This window comes from Callithrix jacchus, chromosome 10, assembly GCF_049354715.1.
Source record: "Callithrix jacchus isolate 240 chromosome 10, calJac240_pri, whole genome shotgun sequence".
Classification (NCBI taxonomy): Eukaryota; Metazoa; Chordata; class Mammalia; order Primates; family Cebidae; genus Callithrix; species Callithrix jacchus.
In genome coordinates, this window is record NC_133511.1 from 79,691,996 (window position 1) to 79,715,364 (window position 23,369).

At 41.3% G+C, this 23,369-nt stretch overlaps 1 long non-coding RNA gene across 1 annotated transcript in view; it reads left to right on the forward strand.

Moving 5' to 3' along the window:
• The window catches only part of LOC144578129 (uncharacterized), a 48,377-nt gene extending 25,372 nt beyond the window's left edge, over window positions 1-23,005 (forward strand). Inside the window, exon 3 of the long non-coding RNA XR_013523316.1 lies at window positions 22,717-23,005. This is a non-coding gene — a long non-coding RNA (uncharacterized LOC144578129). The remainder of the gene's footprint in view (window positions 1-22,716) is intronic.
• Window positions 23,006-23,369: the final 364 nt, after the last annotated feature.

A 23,369-nucleotide genomic window follows, 5' to 3' on the forward strand; every position in this document is an offset into this window, starting at 1 on the left:
AAAACATGTTTAGTCTAATTCTCTGCCCAATGCATGAGGTGCTTCAGAAAATGGCATTTTGCTTCATAGCGATACAACATTTACTACCCTACAGGCAGTCCATTTCATTTTGGTTCTTTTCAATGAATAGAATGTTCAGGCTCATTGAACTGAAATCCCCATAGCTTCTTTAGTAGCATTTTTGCCAAGGTTCTGTAATCAGTTTAACAAGATCAGTGGCCATCAATTACGTGCCATGGGATATCTCTCCCAGAATTTAGTGACCAGAATTTAGTCTCTCTTTTGGAAACAGCTGATTCAACCCTTTTGCCGTCCTGTTAATAAACTTTTTTCTGTATGCATTATTTTAAAATGCCCTTCATTTACATTATTAATTAGTTCATTCTTTCCTCTAATACAATAAACATTAAGGAAATTATGGAGTGTCTACCATGTGTCAGGCACAGCGGTTACATTGGTGAATGAACCAAAGAAGGTCTCACTTTCTAGGACTTCATTGGCCAGAGAAATATAGAGCCTAGGAAACAAGTTATAATTCCAAAGTGAGTCAAATACTGTGCCATGGGATTTATTAGAGTACATTGGAAGTTCATGGCTGAGTCACCTAATTTTACGTGAATTATAATACCAGAAATATAGTGGCTAGGTTTTTTAGGTACATGCTAGATCTGAAAGTAAATTCCATTCACCTTGGATAAATTTGGGTGGGTCCTACATTTTCATTAGTCATTCATTTACAAACCAACCCCAATGGTGAAACATATGGGTAGGTTCCTCCCAAGTGGACAAACCCAGTGTTGGGCAGTCAGGGAGGGAATTAAAGGCTGGCAGGAGTAGAGGGGTGAGGAGGTAGGTCTTAGCCCTGGGTACTCTTTATTGCTATAGAATGCCAGACTCACCAGTCTTTCCCCTAAAGAGGAAACTCACTCTTATTTCTTAGAGTGACACAAGTTCCTGGATTTCTGCTGAGAAAACAGACATTTTTTGTGTATTGATTAGTCAATAAAGGAACAAGTTCAGAAACTTTGAGCACAAATATTTCAAAAAATAAATACAGGGATTCATCAATTTCTTAACTATTTTGGAGCAGAAGTTGGGGGCTCAGATTCAATAAGCCTAGGTAAAGACAAAAACAATTAGACGAAAGACGTTTTCTTAGGACATTGTTAGATATTTTAAGGCAAAAGTGATTACTAAATATATTTCCCAGATGTCAAATCACATAAGTTAAGAGCTTCATTTCCCTGAAGCATTCCTAGCTTCAGGCCATCTTCATAATTTTTACATTTCCTTTAACTTAATGAAATCTGCTCTGATTTTTAAAAATCCATATTATATTCCAAGTTAAGGCTGAGAGAAAAGAAGGGGTCTAATTATTAGAAATTCTGTAAGAGCTGCTGCAGGAAGGGACTGTGGTGAAGCATGTGGGCCGGGCTTTCATCTCAGCTCCTCATCTTCTTGCTTTGTGATTTCCAGCAAGTTACTGAACATCTTAGCAAATGGGGGCAGAAGGTATCCCCATGTCATGAGGTTGGTTTGAGCACCAGCTAGTCAACCAGCCAGCCATTCACTAGACAAATCCTTGAGCACTCACTCTCAGGTTCCAAAGGCACTGTCCTTGGCACTTGGGATGCAGCAGTGAAAAAGATAAGGATGGATTCCTGCTTTTGTGGAGCATGCATGGTGCAGGAGATGGCAGTAGACAGTAAGTATAATTAATAAGTAAATTATACAGATGATAGAAATGCTGTGGAAAAATGAAAATATTAATATGATAGGGTAAGAGGAACTTGAGTGAAGGGCAGGATGAAGGGCAGGATGGAGCTATGTAGGTCTCAGTGTTAAATCGGGCAATGCAGGTATGCCTGTGTTGAGAATGTGAGATCTAAGCCAAGACTTGGAGAAGGTAAAAGAATGACTAGGTAGGAAGGGTCCTGGCATGTTTGAAGGTAAACAATGCAGTGCATCTAGAACAGAGTTAGGAGAGGATGTGGGAGTGGCGAGGGTCAGGTTTTCAGAGGATCATCTTTCTCTGTTAGTAAGCAAGGGAAACTAGCTAGGAGGCAGTAATAGAGGTGAGAGACGATGGTGACCCAGGAATGACAGGAAGCTTTGAGAAGTGGAGGAATTCTAGACATATTCTGGAGGCAGGGCTAGCATGATTTCCCTTTGGATTGGATATGGAGGGTCAGCAAGTTTGTAGAAAAGAATCAGGGTCTCAAATTGGCTATACTTAGTTTGAGATGTCTATAGATGCTAAAGTAGAAATGCCAAGAGGCAATTGTATATATGACTCTGGAGTTTGAGAGATGTTCTAGGATAAAGGTATAAATTTAGGAGTCAACAGAGACACTAAAATACTAGCAAGTTAATGTACTGAGATGTCATTTCTATTTTATTATCATTGTATTTTCCCTCTACTTCTCCACCCCCAAGACAAAAAAGAAGCCAGGTCTTTTTTTCCTTTTGCATCAGGGGGAGTTGGAAATGGAAAGTATCCCTCACTTGATGGCAGATCCTTTTTATTGCTTTTGTCTTCTAAAGCCTCAGCTTTCTGGAAAGGATGCCCAGGGAGGTGTGTGTAATATTTGGGTGGTTTGCATTAAACTCATCCTCCTTGTTGTAGTTCAGGTAACCCAGGGCTTTCTCAGTCAGTCTATAACCTTCCCCTAACCTCAGAGATTGAGTCAGGGGTGGCTCAATTTGTCAGAAGCTCAAGATATTTTCTGGGAATTCTGAGATATCTGTGAATTCTCACCTCATGTACAGTGTAGTGTATGTTTGTTGGACCTGAAATTAATACAACCATTTCACTCCAATGAGGGAAGTATGCTTGAAATCTAAGCCAATATGAAATGGGGCATAACAAAAATGATAGCAGAAATGGGGCTTATTCATGATCTATTGCTAAGTATATATTATATAACACTAAGTGATTTAAAACAACAGACAGATCTTATTTCCCACAGTCTCTTTGGATGAGGAATTTAGGTGTGGTTTACTTTGGGTGGATCTAACTCAGGCTTTCTCAGAGGTTCAGGCCAGATGTCAGATGGGGCTGCAGTTATCTGGAAGGCTTGCCTGCGGCTGGAGGGTCTTGTGTGAAGGTGGCACATTCAGAGACAGCAGGTCTGTGATGGCTATGGGTGGAGGCCTGGAGTCTTCTCCGTAGGGCTGCCTTAGTCCTCGTGACAAGGCATGGTAACTGGCATGCCCCAGAGTAAATGATCCGAAAGAAAGAAAGAAAGAAAGAAAGAAAGAAAGAAAGAGAGAGAGAGAGAGAGAGAGAGAGAGAGAGAGAGAGAGAGAGAGAGAGAGAGAGAGAAAGGAGAGAAAGAAAAGAGAGAGAGAGAAAGAAAGAAAGAAAGAAAGAAAGAAATTTCAATGCTTTTTATGACCTAGTCTCCAAAGTCACATGGTATAACTTCTTCATATTCTATTCATTAGAAGCAAGCCACTAAGTACCTCTCATAATCAAGGGAAGAGAGGAGGGAATTAGGCTTTGCTTTTAGAAAACAGAAGTTTTCTAAAACCATCACTCAAGGGGTTAGAGTTCTTATATAACCACGTTCAAAGCCTTTCTGCCAGTAGGCGAGCCAGTAACTTTCTTTTATTTTTAAAGCCAATTCGAGTTTTTTTTTGTTCGTTTGTTTTACTACTTGTAGTGGAAAGCATCCTAAGTGATACAAACAGGTATAAGCTGAAGTAGCTGATCTGAGAGGGGAAAAAAGTCCCTAAAGCTGGGAAGGTGATGGTTTCTTGGAAAGTGATAAGCTCTGAAAGAGTAAAGAAGAAATGACAAATCCTAGGGAGACTAGACCTTTTACATTGGGGCCCCCAGCCTTCCCAAAGATCCGTGGTCCAACCGTGGCACTGCATTAACCAAGCCTTTTATTTTTTATGTTCTGATGCTCCGATATCTGGGGCCTTGCTGACTCTGGAGGGACCACACCTCCCATGCTTAGTCAATTCCTAGAGATAATAAACACCTTATTCATGAGAGAACTTTTCAAATACAAGCCAGCCAATCCAGAGCCCACCACCCCAACACTTTGAGTCTTATTACTCAAAAAAGTTGTGCAGAGATTTTTATGAGTTCTAATCATGATTGCACTTCCTTGGTTATTTCTATTTTATCTTTCTGGCAACTACTGATTTCTCTAAAACCTAAGTTTGTACCATGTCTATCTATTAGATTTATCTAGTAGGCGAAAGGCTTTCATTATTTCATTTATTTCATTCAGCACTTCCTTTGTTGGCCTTTGCACTCTGGGCCATTCTCCCTTCTCCTGCCCTAATCACCCCAGGGCAGGTGCCAAACAACGAGGGACAGCCCTTATGCTCCAGAGCCCACATTATTCAAATTAGCCAGTCCAAGCCTGCTTATTCTGCCTTGCCCATTGCTCCCTGCAGAAATCACAACAGAGCCTCTTGCCCAGATTTTCCCCTTCTCCCTTGGGCTCCCTACCATCCTCAGTGACCCAGGTGACCCTGTGGCATGGTGTGTCCCTCCTCTTAGAAACATTATGTCATAAGCTGTATTTCCAATGGTAATCATCTCCTTAACTGTTGGCCTTCTTATACCTCAGATTTCCTATTACTAAACTATATTTTAAGACAAGCACACGATCCATGGAACTTCTCACTTTCCAGGGGCCATGCAGATAACCACAAGTGGCATATCAGCTGTGACCAGTATTGTTTCTTCCTGAATGTTCTAAACTATGTAAGACTCTAGAGTAAGGGGGAGAGAGGCTGGCTAGTGGAGAAAGAGTCAGATTCAGTGTAAATTTAAGAAAAAAACTAACATGATGCTTCTTTTTCTGAGTGTGGTGATTACAAGCTACTACTATCTACATGTAAGTTTTGGGTTCTGAAGGATCTGTGATAATCCAAATAAGCAGTTATTACTCTTCACTTGCTGCTTTAAATTTTTGAAGTAATTTGCAAAGATTTATTTTTAAATATCTCTAGCCCCTACCATCTCCCTCTTTGACCTCATGACACATTCAAACACTGGGATGTGTGAAAGCATTTGCTGACAATTTCTTTTACACAGATGGTACATGCTTCACCTCAGCTACAAAATTTGCCAAGCACGTTGAGTCTTACTACTTAAAAAAAAAAATCACACCACTATTTTTGTAAATTTAATCATGAATTCACTTCACTGATTATTCCAGTTTCACCTTTCTGGCAACCTACTGATTTCTCTAAAATCTGAATTTACACCATGTCTGTTTCATAGGTGAAAAGTTTTCATTTACTCTGTTTTGTTTTGGTTCTTTGAGACGACATCTTGCTCTGTCAGCAGGCTGGAGTGGAGTGGCACAATCTCTGCTCACTGCAACCTCCACCTCCCAGGTTCAAGTGATTCTCCTGCCTCAGCCTCCTGAGTAGCTGGGACTAGAGGTGCCCAGCTAATTTTTGTATTTTTAGTAGAGATGGGACTTCTCCATGTGGGCCAGGATGGTCTCCATCTCTTGACCTGGTGATCTGTTCAGCTTGGCCTCCCAAAGTGCTGGGATTACAGGCGTGAGCCACTGCCTCCAGCCCATTTATTCTTTTGATCTATTGCTTTCTTTGTGGGTAGGAAGGAGATCCTCCTTCATAGAAGCATCTTACAGTAATCTTTGGTTAAGACTGACATTCCCAGAAAAGCTCCCTCCTTTGCAGTTATTCTTAGACCTTCTTTATAGTGTTTTTCCCAGCCTCTTTGCTGTCTGGGTCTCTATCTTCAAACTGCCCCAATCATCCTCAATAAATGATTGTACATCTTTTATCTCAGATGAGATAAACACTGATTTATATGAGGGAGTTCCCTCATTCACCCTCAATTCTAAATTCTCTTTATCTCTGTGTTAAATTCTTTCATTTTTCTTTAAATTTCAGAGGAAGAGGTTGTGGGAAGGTACTCTTCTTTTAAGCTAAGCTGTTCCTTTTGTCCCCTTGAGGGAAAAGGATTCCTATATTCATCACCATGCATGCATTCATCCATTCTGCCAGTCATTCTCCCAACAACTAATTAGGGAGCACCTCCTACTTTGGGGAATCAGAGATGTTTAAAACACTGCCCTTGCTTTTAAAAACTTGGGAATAAGGCTAATGAACAAACCAATCATTGTAAAAGCATGTACAAAAGCACCTAAATAGCACAGAGGAGGTGATAACTTACTATGGCATAGGGTGGTGCTTCAGTTGTCTGTTGCTATGTAACAAGCCACCCCAATTCTTCATGGCTTAAAACAACAATAATTCATGATTTCTTAGGATTCTGTAACCTGAGCTTGGCATAGCCAGGAGACTGTAATACTTAATATGTTGCCTGCTGAGGCAGAAAGTCCAAGATAGCATCTTTAGTTGTACAGCTGTTGATTTTTCTGGGATGACTGGAAGAGCTGGGTACTGGCCAGGGAGCTCTCACCCTCCATGTGGCATCTCCACCTGGCTTGCTTGGCCTTCATCATAGCACTGCTGTCTTGGGGTTGTCAGACTTCTTCTGGCGGATGACCTCTAAGAGCTGCTAGTTCTCCTAAGGACTGGGCTTGGAAATCCCAGAGTGTTACTTTAACTACATTCTATTGTCAAAGCAGGTCATAAGTCCAGAGTTGATTCAGGAGAGGAGACATAGATTTCACTTCTTGATGTCATGGGTGTATGTGGAGGGAATTCATGGCAGACATCTTTGGAGACTACCACAGGAAGAAAGGTTAGGGAAAACATCACAAAGAAGTGGCTGAATTGACTAAGGAAAAACTCTCCAAGCATGAACTCTCCATAATGTACTGAATGTTTGTTTTTCCCCAACATTCATATGTTGAAATCCTAACCTGCACTGTGATGGTATTAGGATGTGGGGCCTTTGGGCGGTAATTGGGTTGTGAGGGTACAGCCATTATGCATGGGATTAATGCCTCTATTAAAGGAACCCTAGAAAGCTCTCTCACTCCTTTCCCATATGTGAAGACACAGAAGAAGTTAGCTGTCAGCAACCCAGAAGAACCTCACCGCAACCTGACCACGCTGGCCCCTCCACTCCCCAGAACTGTAAGAAATGACTATAAGCCACCTAGTCTATGGCACTTTGTTATAGCAGCCCAAACTGAAACACTCACTTAATCTTTTGGTTATGAATAAGGACTTTCCTTCCTTACACCCTTTTACCATTCCCCTCCCCAGCTGCCCAGAGAACCAAGCATGGCTCACTTCTGGCATACAGATAGGATATGGAGAGCAGCTCTTTGAGATGTGATTGAGAGTCTCATCCATACTACGTTCTCTTTTGGTGAGCCTGATCCACAATTGGCCTCTCCACCTTCCTGGAATTTATTTCCCTGTGTGACACACCCCAGTCAATGACAGACATTTCGGTAACCTAGAGAAGAGGCTGGTTTTCCCATCCTGCCGGATCCCTGCACTTTTCCAGAGCACTTACAGCTCTGCCTGAGTGACCCTCTGCCTGGGAGCTGCTTGCCTTCATTATCACCATCTGAAACAGTCCTTCCTAAGTAAGAGAGTAAAGTATCTGAGAACACATTATAGCTCCAGAATCCAGATGCCACCTTATCTAGTCTAAAGACAAATGGAATAGCACAGTTTGTTGCCCTTATTGAAACAGAGGTTAACTCAGAAATTCACAGCATAGGCTATCAATCCCACAGGACTCCTTCCTCTCAGGCATCTCAGCTGGGCAGGACATTGCTATTGTTCTGGGAATAGGTTGTTAATAGAAGAGACAGGACCAAGGAGAGACTCTCTATATCTAGGGAGTCCAAATGCTTTGTTTTTCCCCCCGCAAATGTATTTTGAGCACTAAAGCTTTCTGAACATTTTTGATATCAAGGCAAGGAGAATGGAAAGAAAGAATTACCACAATTTTTTAAACTTTTATTTTAGGTTCAGGGGTACATCTGCAAGCTTGTTATATAGGTGAATTTGTGTCACGGGGTTTGTTGTACACATTATTTTATCACCCAGGCACTAAGCATAGTACCCAATAGTTTTTATTTTATCTATTTATTTTTGCTGCTCTGCCTCTTCCCATCCTCCACCCTCAAGTAGGCCCAAATGTCTGTTGTTCCCTTCTTTGTGTTCATGAATTCTCATCACTTAGCTCCCACTTATAAGTGAGAACATGCAGTATTTGGTTTTGTTTTTCTGTGTTAGTTTGCTAAGGATAACGGCCTCCAACTCCATCCATGTTCCTGCAAAGGACATGATCTCATTCTTTTTCATGGCTGCCTCATATTCTATGGTGTAGATGCACCACATTTTCTTTAACCAGTCTACCATTGATAGGCATTTAGGTTGATTCCATGTCTTTGCTATTTTGAATAGTGCTGCAATGAATAAGGAATCACCACAAATTAAAAGGTCAGAATTGCTATCACATTCATTTTATAAAGTACAGGGAGATGAAGACACTGGCTTATGTTACCTAGCCAACAATAACAGAGATCTGAATGCAGGACTGCTTGCCCTAGGTAGCTCCTCTTCCCTGGTTAGATCCTGCCAGTCGGATGACATGTCAGGAGCTCTGAGCCTTTCCACTGCTCTGCCCCAGGGTGCTTTCTCAGGCCTGGCCAGCCCCTATACTCTCCTTTTCCTTTTCCTGACACAAACCCAGTGACTTACCCACTTTTCTTTCCTATGAAGATTCCATCACCCCCGCCCCACTGCCCCAGCCCTGGTCTTCTGCCCGCTAGTCTTGGATGCATTATGGGCCACAGTTTCCCCAATTCCCTTCTTCCTCCCAGCTCTCAAACAAGAACTCACACATTTTGTGTTTTAAGGATTTCACTGCAGGTATCTATAGGGACACAGTGGGAGGGGGAGAGGACAGAAACAAGAGCCTCGTAGGCCTTTATCATCCTGGTCTCAGGTCTAGATTCTTTGGCCACCTCATAGATAGCTGAGGAAAGCCCTGGTAACCATCAAACATCCATTTTTATTTCAGAAAGTGGAGCTCCTACGTCTGCCCTCTGTCTCCACTGTCCCTTGCTTAGGGATGAATATGAGTCTGCTTCTCCTCCTGAGAAAGTCTGCTCGCTGCCCAAAGACTCCAGCTGAGCCAAGCCGTTGTGACTTCTGGCCTCACCTGGGCAGTTTGCCTCTCTGGAGTCTTTCAGATTGGGAATCACTGAATTTTCTGGCTTCTGCCATTCCCACCTTGTCCTCTGGGGGCACTGTCTCACGACTTGGCTCCAATCCTTTCAGACCACCAGGACCTTGGCTAAGGGAATGGGCAGCTGCCCCTGGCTGATTAGTTATTGGTCTCAGAAGGCATAATAGGACACTGCAGCTTGACATAGGTCCCATCAGCTGGGGCACTTATCAACAGATACACATCTCAAAATTTAAAATATTCAATTTCTTACTGCCTAAGAAAAATTCCATAAGGGAATTTGAGTAATGAACCAAGAGGGGAACTGCTGTAGATTTATTTTTCCTTTTTCTTTCTATTTTTTCCCCCAGTGGAGAGCTGATACAATTAGGTTAGAATAGAATAGGTCATTGTCTCACCAGGTGATTCTTAGGGGAAAGCAGAGATGGTGTAGCTTGAAAATCATCCAGTGTCAGACACAGCCACAGAGTAGGAGGGAGAGTCAGCATTCTCATCAGGCTATGAAAGCCAGTTATTCATTACCACCAAGACTTGACAGTACACTGAACACCCAACATTATATTTATGCTACATAAAATAACGTGATACAATTTTTATGACCCAATTTAAACCAGTAGAGGGTATCAGTTTAATAAAGACAAGGGCAATAGAATTATCTATAGATCTACATAACAAAAGGCTAATAAAAAGGGAACTGCACTAATTTGACAGGAAATAGATTGCATTGTCATAAAATTTGTAAAATGGAGAGGAAGTGCCTCACTCTGAATTTGTGTGAGTTAAGTTGACAGGTGCTGAGACCTGCAAAAGGAAAAAAGCAAGAACCACACGCTGTGTTTTCTGAATTCCCAATCCAAGCACGAGTTTCCTTCCTTTATTCATCCCTCTGACAACAAAACAGACGATCTGCTGTGAAAAACTTAAACGTTCTAACAACTATGCAACAAACAAGCAAACTTTCCTCAGGTTGTATTTTTCAAAGTTGAATTTCAGTCCACATTGGCACTTTGCTTTACCTTCTAGATATCCATGGAAACTGACTTGAAATGGCTAATATAAATATAGAAATATCAGCTCTAGCTGCTCCCTGGACTGGTGAGAGCAATGGGCTCAGAGCTGAGTGTGACTTCACCGAGGAAGGAAAATGTGCATGATGTATGGTGGATTTCAATTTTGTGCCACCCACCAAATGTTCATGGAACTTCTTCTAAGGGTCCAACTCCACCTCAGAACTAGGCTTGGGGGGGATACAGAAAAGTCTGATCTTGTCTCTGTCATTCACGATCTCACAGTCTTTAGGGAATGCAAATTACTCTGATGTGTTGGCATTTCTTTTTAGGGTTTGGGATCGAAGGTATTTCCCAATGAGCTTTGTTCATTCTGCCTATAGGATTTTCTCACCCATGTTCCTAGTACCAAGTTCATGATGGTTTCAGCCCCTTAAATCTTTTTCCTCTGTTCATCAGTCAGCTCCATTGAACTACTCACCTTCCCTTCCAGCTGGAGCCCAACCCTGGCTCAATCTAACCGCTGGCTTCCATTACCCATCCTCAGGGTACGGAGATGGACCTGGGTACATCAAGTATCTAATGCTTGTCAGACTATTGTCAAACACTGAGCTGTTTGGTCTCTAGATGGTGTGATAGTTAATTTTATGTGTCAGTTTGCTCAATATAACCAAATATAGACCAACAAAAATATCTTCTGTGCAGGTATTTTTAGATCAGGTTAACATAGTATCAGTAGACTTTCAATAAAACAGATTGTGGTCCATGGTGCGGGTAGGCCTCATTCAGTGAGGTAAAGCCTTCATAGAAAAGACTAGCTTCCCCTAGAAGAAGAGGGAATTCTGCCAGAAGACAGCCTTTGGACTCAAACTGCAGCTCTTCCCTATGTCTCTAGCTGCTGGCCCACCTGCAGATTTTAGACTTGCCAAACCTCCACGATTGTATGAGCCAATTCCTTAAAAAGAATCTTTCTCTCTCTCTCTCTCTCTCTCTCTAGTTTGGTTTCTCTGGAAAACCCATCTAAGACAAGTGGCATTCATTCTCTGCTCCTCAAAACTCTAGGGCTTCTCTGAGGAGCTTCAGTGAGTCCTGCAGGGAGGGAGGAGAAAGACAAGACAGGAGGGTGTGCAGGCTGGGTCAGGCCCTCTCCCTGCTACAAAGCAGCTCCACTTCCATCTGTTTTATATATTAATACTACATAAACACTATCAAATTTATCTAATTCTCAGGAAAGATGGAAGCTGAGATCATTGGATTTGATCCCTAAGGAATCTCTAGTGGCCTTTGCTTGGTTTCAGAAGAATGCTGGGGACAGAACCAGCTTAAATATGGTAAGGGAGGTAAGGAAGTAAAGGTGGTCAATATAAACTTATTTTTTCTAGAATGGAAGTGAGAAAGTAGCTTGGGGAGTGGGGAGGGAATACAGTTTAGAAAGTGTTTCCTTTGTGAATTCATAAGTTTGAAGGCAGAGAGGAAGCTGCCCACAAGTTGAGAAGGAGTCACTGAAAGTATGTGTGAGCAGCTGGTGGCACAGCATCCCTGGGAAGTAGACAGGGAGGGAACCAAGAGCCCCACCTGGCTGTGTGAACTCAGACCTAAGTTACTTGCCCTCTGGAGCCTTCACGCCTTCATTTGTAAACTGGAAATCACAGCACCCATTTCATTGGCTTGTAAGGAATAAATGAAATGCAGTGTGTAAAAGCAGATAATGTAGGGCCTGGTATACAAAAGGGCAGCCACTCCTTCCTTCTCTCTCAGCTTTCTGATAACCACTGTGCACTGTATCCTGGCTTCCACCTCTGTCTGCACCTGTGACTGTAGTCAGGAAGATGGGGGAGGTGGGGCGTGAGGGGGTGGTAAGCCAGGGCTGTCCCACATAATGGCTGTTTGACTTTAGGCAGGAAATCTAATCTACCCAGTCGTTAGTATTGATATGTGAAGAATGGGATTGTATTTCTACTTTAGGGTTCTTTGTAAAGGTTAGATGAGGTAGTATATGTAAAGCACCCACTGAACTGCCTAACTTACAGAAGTTGCAGTCAAGGAAAAAATAGTTTAAGTGATTCAACAGAGGTCAAAGGCTTTCTGAGCTGATGTGAGTCAGGCAGCACCTGAATCAAAGCAGGATTTTATGAGACGGGTTCGTGTCCTTGTGGTTTGGCTCAGGTAGCCGTTTCTTCACTAACCATGGTGAACTTGAGCTTGGAACTGTGTCTCTTGTTCAGGATCATTGCTGCAACCCTAGAACTGTTCTTTCAAGAGCTTTTTTCTTTCTTTTTAACTTTGCAGTTTTTCTGCTAGTTAAGGTACAGAGGAGAAGGTAACAAAAAGAAAAAAGAGAGAAAGGGGAAAAAAGAAGTGAGACAGGGTTAAAGCAAAAATACCTGGAGGCCTCAATCATGTCTGTTTTAATTATCTTACAACACTGAGTCAATGTGCTGAATGAATTAACAAATGCATATCTGGCCTAGAAGCTATCTTAGTACACTTAGATGCAGAGTTATTCAAGTAACTCTTGGTAAGAGCCCATGCTTGTTTTTTAAAACAAGACACTAAAAGTATATATAATCTGGGTTTCCCCAATCTACCCTACAGTCACACTTTCTTTAAATTCCCAACCAAGATGGGTTAAGATTCCCTCCTTGCTGATTGCAGAAATTCTGGCCTTTCATGGGGGTTTTCTCCAGGAACATTTTTGAGATTTCCCCAAGATTACTTTTGTTAGCCAGAAATGGCTCCTGACTATTGTGTCATCTTAATCCAAAAGGCTGCCCTCTAACCTCTGGGTCATCATTTGCCACCTTCTAACCTTTCTCCAAGTTCTCTCTTCTACGTGGGTACAGGCCCTTTTCTAAGATCAAGTTATAGATTTCAACAAACCTTAATGAAAGGTTTAGCAATAATAGCTTCAACATATAGAAAGTCAGTATTAAATGAGGACCTGGGCATCTTAACCTCTAGTATCATAAGACATGGCTCCTGACAGAGGTCAATGCCCTGCCTTTGGCTTTCTCTTGCTGCCCATTGCAGGCCCATCTGGCTACCTTCCCACATAAATAAGAATTCCCACAGGCATCTCCCTGTCCAAATTCAGGCCTCCAACATCCTTTGAGGCCCACCAGGAGATGGAGTGGGAAAGCCTCTACCTGCCTCACCTCCAATTCCTCCCTGTCCTCATCCCTGCCCACACCTCTACCCATGCCCTTCACCGGGACAGCTATTTCCCAGAAAAACAGTGGCTTGCCTCCTCCACGTGTCCACATTCAAACACAACAGAAGAGACCTTATCTTTGCTGAACCAAACTGCTCCCCTCTCCCAGAAAAAAACTTAGTCTTGCTTCAAAGATGATGTATTCATTTCCTCCTGCTTCTGTAACAAATGGTCACAAATTTGGTGACAAACTTGGATAACAAAAACTTATCACTTAACGGTTCTAGAGGTCACAAGTCTTAAATTTGCCTCACTGGAGTAAAATTAAGGTGTTCCTTTTGGAGGCTTGAAGAGGAAATTTGTTTCCTTGCCTTTTGCAACTTCTAAAGGCCTCCTTCATTCCTTGGCCTTTTTGTGTCTTCAAAACCAGCAGCGGCCAGTTGAGACTCTCTCACTTCTGATTCTGACTTTCCTGCCTCCCTGTTTCCCTTGGGAAGCCTCTTGTGATGATATTGGATCCACCTGGAAAATTCAGGACGCTCTCCCAATCTCAAGATTTTAAGAGCATCTGCAGAGTTGCTTTTGCTATGTAAGGTAGCATATTCACAGGTTTGGGGAATTCGAATTCGGACCTCTTGTATTTGTGGGGGAAATTATTCTGCCTACCACAGACAAGTTCTCCTTCACTACTTGAGAAATAGGAAAAACATTTTGAACCTTAAAATAACTTTAAAAGAGTGGTTTGGGCTGGGTGTAGTGGCACACGCCTGTAATCTCAGCAGTGTGGGAGGCTGAGGCAAGCTGAGGTCAGGAGTTTGAGACCAGCCTGGCCAACATGGCAAAACCCTGTCTCTGCTAAAAAATACAAAAATTACCCAGGCCTGGTAGCAGGCACCTGTAATCCTAGCTACTTGGGAGGCTGAGGCAGGGAAAATTGCTTGAACCCAGGAGGCGGGGGTTGCAGTAAGCTGAGATCGCAGCACTGCATACCAGCCTGGGTGACAGAGAGAGATTCAGTCTCAAAAGAAAAAAAAAAAAAAGAATGGTTTGTTTTGAACACATGTATAAATAATTTGTAATAAGATAGAGACATTTTTGTTGCTGTAATTGTTCATGGAAATAGCCCTGTATTTCTTTGGAAGAAATAAGGCGATATGGGACGTGGGGGAACAGGAGGGGTGGAATGGGTTGGTAGAGAAGTGAGTCCTTTGTGACATTTTAACATAACAAAAGATGGTCACTATCGTGTGTTCTGCAGATAGTGTAGCCTGTTAACGGGAGGACCCTTTGTTTACAGAAGAGGGTAATAGAGTATATATGTAAACTTGAGAGTGGGAACAGGGGTTGAGTTACTTAACAGGGGAGATAGAAAATTGAGAGTCTCAAGGGAAAGTTGAAGATGAAAGGATAGAAGAACTAAGTACTGCTAGGAAAGGAAGAGGGACATAAATAAAACAGTCAAACCATGCCAGACAAAAGCTTAAACTTATGGCCAGAATGAGCAATGGAATGCGAGATATGGGGACACCCTCATTCATTTTGGGGGTCTTCATTCAAGTCCACCTTGCTCACTAATGTCATAGGGGAGAATGAGGCAGGAGATTTTTTTAAAATGCAGAGTTCTATCTCAGGGGCAATGCATGGTACAAGAAGTGGTACCTGTGGGTTCAGGGCAAGAGACAAACTGCATTTGGGTTGCAATTGACATAGGAATTAACTGTGGTTCCTCCCATTATACGTAGCATCAAACTCCTTGTGTGGTCTTGCATCATCTAGCTACTGCCAGCTTTCTGGCACCCCTCTAAGCACTCTTTCCCCTTACTACATCCAACCACTATCTCTTCTAAAGTCCTTGAAGGGCCCAAGATGGTCCTAATTTTCACTTGTTTATTTGTTTTTACATCCATCTCTACAACTAATCTGTAAATTCAACAAATTCATGCATACGTTTTTTTATCGCAACATAGTCAGCTCTTAACCTGGAACCTGGAACATAGAGAAGCACATGTGCTTTGTTGAATGAATGAATGAATGAATGAATGAATGAATCATCGTCTTTGGCTTATTCTCCTTCGTTTCATTTTTTTTCCAGCTTATCTCTAAGTCCCAGTTGGTTCTTTCTCACTCATTTCAGATGCCTCTTCTTGTCTATATCAGTTGCTTCTGCCTAAAATGGGTGCAGAAGATAATGAGACGGATTCAACCACGATGAACAACAGGCACACAAGGTAGAGCAGGCCATGGTGTTAAGCCCCAAATCAAGTGAGGGGAAGCACAAGGAACCAGATTGGAAGATGAAGTCCACTGCCTGGAGCTCATGGTGCAGGCAGGTAGTGTGACCATGTGCTGCTGTACAAGAGGGAACCAGAGGGTTTTCTGATAGGTGTTGGGATCAGTGAGATATTGGAAGGAAGGTAGATATGTGGGGGACTCAAGGTTTGGGACTGAAACCAGAGCATGGGTATCTATATGTGGATATATGTGTGCTCACGCTCGCCTACATAAAGAAAAATAATAGAACAAATGGAGAGAGGGCAGTGATCACTCAAATCGCATATCAGCCTTGGTATTGGAAGTGGTCCCCTGAGTAACTATATCTTCCAAGAACAAGATGGATCCCTCAGCCAGATAGGCTCCAAGTGGTTTCAAGTGTTTACTGTGAAGGAGAAAGCCAAATTCATCCTTCATCAAAGTTTGACACCTTCTCCACCACTCTGGACTATTGAAATAAATTTTAGTCCCCCCGCCCCACCCCGCTCTCATCCCACTGACACAATGTATCTAGATTCACTTGCTAAAGCACCTATCCAACCCTGTCATTTTTGCTGAACTTTCCATGATACCCCATTGCCAGCAAAAATAGAAATTTCTTACCCTTGCATTCAAAGCCCAAATAATCCCCACTCTTTCTTGCCAGTTTAACCAGATCTGTTTCCATAAAGTATGCTGTCCTTTCCTGTCTTTATGCCTTTGATTTGGTTGTTTCATTTCTACTCTTGAAGACCATCCCCATTTTAACGACTGGGAAAATCAGCTTAGTGTTGCAGGAAAAGACACATCTGGGCTTCAGCTTCAGTTTTATCTTTATTAGTTGTGGTCTGGGGGCATGCTCCCCAACCTCCCAGAGCCTTGCTTTATTCATCAGTTAACTGGGAATGACAATATCTGTTTGGTAGGGTTGCTGAGAGGATTAATTGTAATGTCACGTGCTAATGTCTGGCACATAGTTGGTACTCAGAACTATTGGTGTCCCATTCTTCAAACTTATCTCAGCTGACATCTCCTTCAGGCACCCCTCAACCACATATGATCTTGGCTCCCTTCAACATCCACGTATACTTGTTGGTACCTCTTTCTAATGGCATTTGCATTTTCTGCACTTTATTAAGAGTGTCATTTCTCTTGTTCTGTCTCCCACTTGAGATCTTAAGCTCTTGAAGGCAAAACCTAAATTTTCTTTATCTTAGCATCCTCCACAGAAAGTGCTACAGAACTGGCACAGTGGCTAGCAGCTGTGCTCAAAGAATTTAATAATTGAAATGTCTAAAACAACCTGACCCCATTGTCATTCTGAGAAATGTCAGTCTTAAGAGCCACAACCATCCCAGGCTATCATGCATTATTCATGAGAGTCACCCTCAATTCTATCGTTTACTGGTCTACCATTAGAGGAGGTGACAGGTGAGTGGTGTGGGCTGGACACATTAACATTTCAGAAGATCTGATCTCTCTCCCCATTAGCTCGCCCCATTCCAGTGAGGTTAGCTTGGCATTGCCAATCACAGAACCAGAGTCCTTGTAGTTCTGTCTCACAGAGGCTCTAATGGGGATATTGGTCTTTTAATACAATGTCAGCTTCAAATATATTATTTTTTCACATTTTTAGTTCTTTAAAAAAAGTAAAACTCTAACACTAAGTGCAGTCCCAGAGGAGAGAAATTGTTTAGTGGAAGAAGACATACCTTTGGCATTAAAAAAAAAGTTTGAGGAAAGAAGGTACAGAAAATCTGACATGACAGTAGTTGGATCCTCCAAGTGATGGCACATACAGAGCCTTCCTTCATTTTCATACCCTAAGTTAATACAAAGTTTGAAGTTTTATGCTGTCATAGAATGGGTGGGCCTCTGATATTTATGTGGCTGATTTCATTACTTTGACAATTGCATCCCAATTCTGACAGTTGAAAAACCATTTCCCACCTGTCAGCACACTGGGATGTTGATGTTGTGTTGGTGTGTTCTGGGAGCATCCTGAAGCTACACTTAGAGAACCAAGGATTTTCAGTCTTTTTAGAATTTAAAGCATACTTATTTTGAATCTATTCACTCACAAAATTACATGTTTCTGGAAAGACTGAAAAATCAACTAGAGATCATTTCAAGCTGAGCTATAGGAAAACCGAGTCTCTTTGCTCATACACATTATTTTTGCTACGTGTCTAGCAGACCCTTGCCAGTCAAGGCACCTTACCTTTGCAGATGCTGCTCCTTCTCTTTGAGATGTTTCCCATCCCATATCCTTATAGGGGATAAGATCATCTTTAGCTGAGATCAAATGTCATCTTCCCCAATCCCAGGCAGAGTGAGTTGCTTCCTCTTTTCATTCCCACCCAATTGTATACACCTCTCTCTGGTACTGCTTTTTATATTGCTGCAATTATTTGTTTAAATGCCTGTCTCCTTTTGTAGATTGTGAATCCTTTAGTGACAAGGATGATTTTCTTTCCTGAGACCATTTTCCTCCTTCTTTTTGTATCCCATGACCTACATGAAAATTAAAACTTGAAGGCCAGTCTCAAGGAATTGACAGTTATGAATACAAACAGAACAGTTTAAAATCCTGCTCTACAATGATTAGAATCATAGAAAATTGTACAAAAAGTAAAATGGGTACTATAGAAGATTGTATGTGTCTTGTGTTTCATTATTATAATCAAAATATACGTGATACTTAAAAACAAGTAGTGTATGAAGAGATGGCAGGAATGCTTCCTGCCCCCACCGTTGCCTGCTGGATTTAATGTAAATACGAAACAAACTTCTATAGTGTTAAATCACTTCTTATCCTTCTACTCATGTATTACTTATTCTCTGTCCTCTTAGAAACCATTTTTTTGCCCACTTAGGTTATTTTTATTTATCTTCAAAATAGGTAGTTGAAATAGTGGCTATATTTCATGCAGAAGAGTTCGTTCCACTGCTCATTATATATGCATTTCTGCAGCCAAAATTTCTCCTTTTAACATGCTTTGTCATTCTAGATAATGTCATTCAACAACTTTAACAGAAGAACTACTTGGGTTGTAAAGTTTCTGAAGAATTACGTATCTCATTACCTTCATGAAAAAAATAGTAGCTTGAATAGATACAGCTATTTCCTATCACTCCTTTTCTTTAAAATTTTTGAAAACAAAATTCATTGTCTTCTGACACTGTAAGTTACAGTAGAGAAAGGTGAAACTATCTGATGTTGGCCAGTAGAATTTTTTTCTAGATAATATGTCTTGAAGAGATGAATGATCAATGCATAGCTAGAGGGGTGGGAGATAGATCTATAAAATGTGCATGTCCCCCAATCCTATTCACCCTCTTCCTGCTTCTCACCTCCATCTCACCACAGGTAATAATTATTACACTGCATAGCTACCAGATACAACCATTAGAAGAAGTTTCTTATGCATCAACAAGTAAACATTAATATGTATTACTATTTCCCCTCCTTATAAAACAGGAGAGGAAAAAATGAAGATAATTATTTTAATTTGGTTAGAATAAAAGCAGAATACAGAAGACATAAAAAGAAGTAGATTAGCTCTCTGATTAAGTTAATGATTAATGAAAAAGCACAAAGGAAGAAAGAAAATCCAAAAAGATCCTAACTCCTTATCTATCATAAAAGGAACTCTAGGTTATGCTAGAATAGACAAATATAAATTGATGGTTATAGGACATGGGCTATTCATGCAAGTTCTGAAGTTAATGATGAATAATGTGAAAACTGAGTATTTACCTTTTAAATCATACTAGAATAAAAAAGGAAACTGATGTTGCTCATATATCGAAAAGCCATAATAGAAAATGGGCCTCAAGGAAAAATAACATTTAAAAGCATAAACTAGGATGACACATCGAGTATTGCAATGATCATCATTCTATCAACATTGAAATAGAATGTTTGATAAAGTATATCGGCCCTGTGGAAGGTGATAAAGATAAAGGAAATAATCTTTAAGGACTGGGTGAGGAGAAAAAGCATTTAAGAAGTGAAGGTAAGTGAAAAGCGGATACATTCCTTGGGATTGCAGCCAAAAAACACGTCTATGGACAGGTGAGGAGTCATGTGGCGGGGGGGGGGTGGTGGTGAGATTACAGGATTTATTTTTGTTACTATTTTTCTTAATTAAAATGTTCTGAAGTTTTGCTTTTGTCCTACCTTTCTTTTATTACACTAAAAATGACAGTGTCAATGATTATAGTCAATGAAATCATCCTAAAATATGTTTTTGGAGGTTTAAAAATCTCTTCCAAGTGCCCCCCCATTCCACTCCTCCTGAGATTATTAACATTGACAGCCTGCTGTGCATCTTTTCACAATTTCCTTTACGCTCAAACACACACATATATTTAGGACTTTTTTTGGCTGGTGATGGTGTTTGTTTTCATAGAAATGGAATTATACTATAATGATAACTCTACTTTTCTCACATGACAATACACCACGGGCAATAAAGATAGCTCTATTTCCATATCTTCACAGTTTATAGTATGGAGCCATCACAACTGAGTCAGGATCATTCCTTCTTGCTGGACACTGAGGTTCTTCCAGGTTTTTGGTTTTATAAACAGTGATACTATAAATATCCCGAAACATATATCCTTATGTATAAGCACTTTTATTTCTATTAGATTTCCCAAGGTGGGATTTCTGGACATTTGTTTGTAATGCCTGCTAAAAAAGAACTTGGGCGAAAAAGTGAGTCTTTTATAAATCCATGCATTTCTACTTTTGCCCTAAGTTTTCTGAGATTATTTTTTGTAAGATCGAAGATCAAAGTTTGAAGTTGACTTCTAAGCCCCATCCTGGTACTTTCTAGATGAATTTTGGGGTTGGAAGATGGGGGACACATACATTTTGAGAGACATAAAAAGGATAATAGGAGTCAGTGAAGAAGTGATGAGCACCAAAGGAGGAGAGAGTTTAAAGAAAAAGAGGTGGTCAACCTAGTTAACTGCTACAGAGAGGCAAAGCAGAAGCATCCCTTTTATTGATGGAAAGGAAGTCTGCTCACAAAAGTTCTGCATCTGTCTCCTGGGCACATAATGAAACAGTACTTCTTCCATTCCTTTCATGTTAGGCATGACCATGTGATTTGTCTTAGTGAATGAAACAGTGCAGAAGTGACATGTGTCTCTATGAGGTAGAAGACTTTAAGAGCTGGTGTTATTTTCCATGTCCATGTCTCTTTGTCCTCATCACAGAGGCTGGTGGCATTTTAGATACGGAGGCTCTATGAACCAGAGTCCCCAAGTGAGGATGAAACAGGATAGCACTCCCTTAGCTCCCAGCCCATGCTGGATGGACACATGCAGAGTCTGTGAGATATAAATGTTGCTGTTTTAAGCCACTAAGATTTTAGAGTTACTAGGTACTATAGTGTAACTTAGCCCATCCTGACTAATAATACAGTCATTTAGAAATGATATTTGACTGAGAGACATTGATGTCAGATTTCAAGGAACGAAGAAGAGTCAGGTTGTAGCTTGGGGGTTAAAGAGTGGAAGTGTAGTGAAGTATAAGAAGCAAGCATTGAATTTCTTTCAGGGTTGTTTTGTGGCTATGAGAACCCAGTTCTGTCAATTAGTTAAATAAATGCTCTTGGGGAGAATCTAGGAATAATTCTAGAACACTTTAAAATAAACTTAGATTGACTGCTAGGGACTTGTGGGCTGTGTTCAAGTGAAAAATCGATCGTTTACCTGGATGGTTTGGCAGAGTTCTTCCTCTTGGGAGCTAGCTTATGAAGCAGAATTGCATTGGGCATGGGGTCTGTGTTGGAAGATCTGACAATTTAGATGGCCCAGGGTGGCTGAAGGTAGCAAAGCTTTTCTTACTGTGGCCAAGACAATTTGGGATATTTTATAACTGGAAAAGATCCATTAAAAATGCTATGAGAGCAAAAGTATAGAGTAAGGGAGGGGAGTGTGTGTATGGGGGGGAATGTGTGTTTGTTTTGCCTGTTTTACTGAGGATGACCCTAAAACCAGTAGACACATAACAAGTAGAAATCCAGCAACACCTTCAGAATCATTCAACAATACCTGGACAGTCTTAACATAGAAAATAACATGAATAAGGGCCTGGTTCCCCTCAAGATAAGACCAGAACTGTTTACCACACAACATCAGAGTTTTTAAAACTGTGTGACATGTTTTTAGTGGATTGTGAAATTGAATTAGAGCATTTTGACCACAGTTAACAAAAATAAAATGGAACAGAAAACACAAGAATGCATTCCATGTTGTAAATGTAGGGTTTTTTTGTTTGTTTGTTTCTTTTGTTTATTTTTAGAGATAGGGTCTCACTCTGTTGCCCAGGCTGGAGTACAGTGGCACAAACATGGCTCACTGCAGCCTCAACCTCCCAGGCTCAAGTGATTCTCCCACCTCAGCCTCCCAAATGCCTGGGCTGCAGGTACACATCACTATGCTCAGCTAATTTTAAAAAAGATTTTTTTTTTTTTTTGTAGAGACAGGATCTCCCTACACTGCCCAGGCTGATCTTAAACTCCTGGGCTCAAGTGATCCTCCCACCTTGGCCTCCCAAAGTAGGTTTTTTGTTTTTTTTGTTTTTTTTTTTTTGCCAATCACTTTGAGCTTATGAGGTTGCTCAGGTTAGCCTTGAGCTGATGACCTCACCTTCGCTAGCGCCATGACCTCCGGCGGGAGCCACTTTGGACCCCGATTTTGTTTTTTTTTTAAATGATGCGCCCTCTCTCTCTCTCTCTCTCTCTCTCTCTCTCTCTCTCTCTGTGTGTGTGTGTGTGTGTGTGTGTGTGTGTCCTGGGTTGTGATCAAGATTGTATTCTTATTGTGGGTTCTGGAGGAAAAAAGACCACAAGTCTAGAGCAAGCGGGGAGTGTGAAGAGACGGACAGACCTGCACCCTATAGAGACTGAAACCTGGTAAGACCAAAAGATAGACAAAAACTAGATATTGCTGAGGAGAGAACACCTTATGAAGCTAGAGCAGATGGTGGGACCACTGATTCTGAGTGAGATGGAGCTGCCCGAGCATGCAGACAATAGGGAACAGTTTAAACAAGTGCTCAGGCTTGGCATGGCTGAACAGAGTCAATAAACGTTTAAATTGGTATACTATGTCAGTAGCAATTTGTATTAAATCTCTCTCCTTGATCTTGGATCAATTTCCTCCAGCTTAATAAACCAGAGGGATAATCTGAGAGAGAAACTGAAGGTCAAAATCAAGGCAGTGGTGCTGAACAGAAGGGCCTGAGGTGTGATGAGTACAACATGAACACAAAGGCAAACAGTGAGTTCAGAAGCCTGGAGAGGCAGAAGCAGGTCAGGCACTGGGGCTTCAGGGCAAAGACCCTTCACACTGTGAAGGTGTTGGAGACCTGTTTTGAGGTGGCACTGCTGCTCAGTGTGAGTGCAGACCTGAGAGATCAAAGTCCCCATGAAGGGCCTTTCCCTTCATGACATGGCTTCGGCTCTGTGACTTTATTTTAGGGCAATTAATGTCTTTGAATCTTTCATTAAAAGCCACTTCAAATCCTTTTCCTAGACCGATAGTATACAAGTGATTAGTAAATGGAGATTGGTAAGACTGTAGCTCGTTTTATTTCATGTTATATCCTTTTGTTTATGCTACCCTTTGGTGAGCTTATAGGCTGTGGGTCTTTTCCCCTATTATTAGAAGTTTTGGAGGGCATCCAACACCAGAAGTGATTCCTATACTTGGTATACAAAGATACTTTAAACTGCAACAATAGATTCTCTTCCATCAGTATCTTCTATAACCTTTAAATTTTCCTTGCAGGCATAATTATCTGACCTCTGAAAACAGC